Genomic DNA, 2522 nt, shown 5'->3' with positions numbered 1-2522 from the left:
TGGGACTTGTACCTCTAAATCAAAGGTGACAAAGTCTTGGCATACCTGAGTGGTCATCTGCCACAAGAAAAAGATATTTTTAGAAGTAAAATTGTTGTGCCACTCGAACTCTGGTTTCACTATTTCAGGGCGCGACAAAAAACTTGAGGTTATCTTTAAACCACCTGTTTCTACTTGAAGTAACGAAAGAAGGCTACCCACGTTCTTTTTACTGTGGGGAACGTCATTGTTAGAGCAGTCATTATTATGTATAAAACGCTACCATTGCCTTACTGCTAACGAAATGCTGTTGAAAGAAGTACAAAACTTCAACAGAAGTACGAAACACCTTACATATCTTTAATATCTTTCAATCTCAACCTGCAGCCCATTGTTTATACACAGCCTATTAACTACGAATGAATACGACATCAAAGACAAAAAACTGCAATTACGTCGAAACATTCTGACATTTATCTGCATGTGTGTTTATCACTTCAGTGCGTCCACTTTTTAATTATATCGCCAACTTTACGGGTCTTCGTCTCTCACTGCCCAAACTTCATTGTCTATAGCTATACATGTGCCGAAATAAGCACTTCGAAATAACAAGACATAAATAATTCATAAATTAGTGTTGCGAATGTTTCGAAAGGATAGTCCCGCAAGCAGTTGTGGGCTCTGTTGGCTGTGCCATCGCACGGTCCATTCACCTGCTCGTCTTCGCAATGCAGGCGCTCGCCCCTATCATCGTTCACTTGCTGAGTCCTGCTCTGCTGGCTGCCTCATTGGATGTTCCAGCGTACCGCGAGTGACTCAGCACTGGGAATGACACCATCTTTTTCTTGCACGCTCCCAACGCTTCCAGTTGTCCTGCTGCTCCGCCGGCAGATCACGGGATTACCGACATCATCATCGTATCACCGCCATCATCGACCAGTTCAGCGACAACAGCTATAAATTGTCAGCAACCACCCGTCAAGCTTTGTGAGCTCTGTGGCTGTGCCATCGCACGATCCACTAACCCGCTCGTCTTTGCAATGCAGGTTAGTGTACCACATGACCTCTTCATTAAAATTGCGATTATTTTTTTGGTACAGCTACCGAGCCCACATTGCTGTTGTTCCCTTGAAATTCAATGTGAGGATATCACTCTTGCTCTCTTACTTCTGTCGGGGGTCTTGGAGTCCAACCCCTGCCCCAACTCTCTCCCTGACGATTCCCCACCTAAAGACCCTCTCCCCGCAAAAGTTATTCTTTCTGAATTGCAACAGTTATCTGTAGGTCAGTCTACACTGCTCGCAGAAGTGCAGGGACTTGGAGCTGATAAACAAACAATAAAGAAAGCCATGGCTTATCTAACTAAACGCATTACTGAGCTTGAAATTCACTACCAAGGTCTCGTAAAAGTTAGGAAGGATGTCGAAACAAATAATGGTAACACCACAGAAATAGCCCCTGAAATCTGCGACGTTGAGGCGCGGGTTGACGGCGCCGAAAATTGTTCCGGAAGAAATAACCTTATCTTTTACGGCCTCCCTGACCCGAACCCGTCCGATAAATTCGCAGATTCCGAAGAAATAATTATTAACCGCTGTCGCGACCATCTAAACTTAACTCTTGACCGTAAACTAATCGAACGTGCTCACCGCCTCGGTCGGCACCGGCATGATCATCAGCGGCCTATATTAGCCAAATTCACTTTCTTTAAAACCAAAGAGGAAATTCTTTCCAATTGACGTAAACTGAAAGGTACGAACTACAGTATTGGGGAAGATTTTTCTGAATACGTTCAAAAAGCCCGAAAACATCTTGTCGAATTCGCCCTCACCAAAGCTGAATCCTTCTTTCTGTGGTACCAGATTTTGTTTCTTGGTAAAAAAAGATACGTTTCAACGAAACATCCCAAACTGTAAATGAAATTTCATAGCAACCGCCCCGTCGTCCAGAAAACCAAAACGTTTTATTGTTACAACACCTCAAACTAGCCTTTCTTTCTCTGTAATCTACACTAATTTACGTAGCTTCCTTTCAAAACGTCACACAGAATCAAATCTTGTATCGTCACCGGACAGCAACATACTGGTTGTGACAGAAACGTGTTTGAGGGATGGCGTCACAGATATTAAATTTCTAACCGAATTGCCAGATTTTGTTGTTTCCCGGAAAGACAGGAAACAAACACGTGGCGGTGGCGTACTTATTGCTCTCCATGAGCAGTTATCCTGTTAAATGAGAAATATCCACTGCAAGCTCGAAATTAGGTGGTTAGTCTGCCACGCTCTATCGGAGACAGTTCTGCTAGGTGTGTGCTATCGGCCACCGGACAGTAACCGGGATTTCGCACAAGATCTAAACGATATACTCAACCAGCTAATTACTAAATATCCTAACGCGCATATCCTACCTTTTGGAGACTTTAATTTTACCGACATCGATTGGAATGACGCCAATCAGTTATAACAGGTCCATCCAGAACAAAAGAATTAATTAACGTCTGCCTAAATTTTAACTAGACACAGCTAATAACAGAACCTACATGT

At 43.3% G+C, this 2522-nt stretch overlaps 1 pseudogene; it reads left to right on the top strand.

The window, feature by feature from the left end:
• The first annotated feature begins 1019 nt into the window (after positions 1-1019).
• On the top strand, positions 1020-1909 carry LOC144158547 (uncharacterized; annotated as a pseudogene).
• Positions 1910-2522: the final 613 nt, after the last annotated feature.

This window comes from Haemaphysalis longicornis, unplaced genomic scaffold (genome assembly GCF_048455015.1).
Source record: "Haemaphysalis longicornis isolate Haplotype H1 unplaced genomic scaffold, Haemaphysalis longicornis Haplotype H1 scaffold_10, whole genome shotgun sequence".
Lineage (NCBI taxonomy): Eukaryota > Metazoa > Arthropoda > Arachnida > Ixodida > Ixodidae > Haemaphysalis > Haemaphysalis longicornis.
The sequence above is the reverse complement of the archived record's forward strand: the minus strand, read 5'-3'. Positions and strand labels throughout refer to the sequence as shown.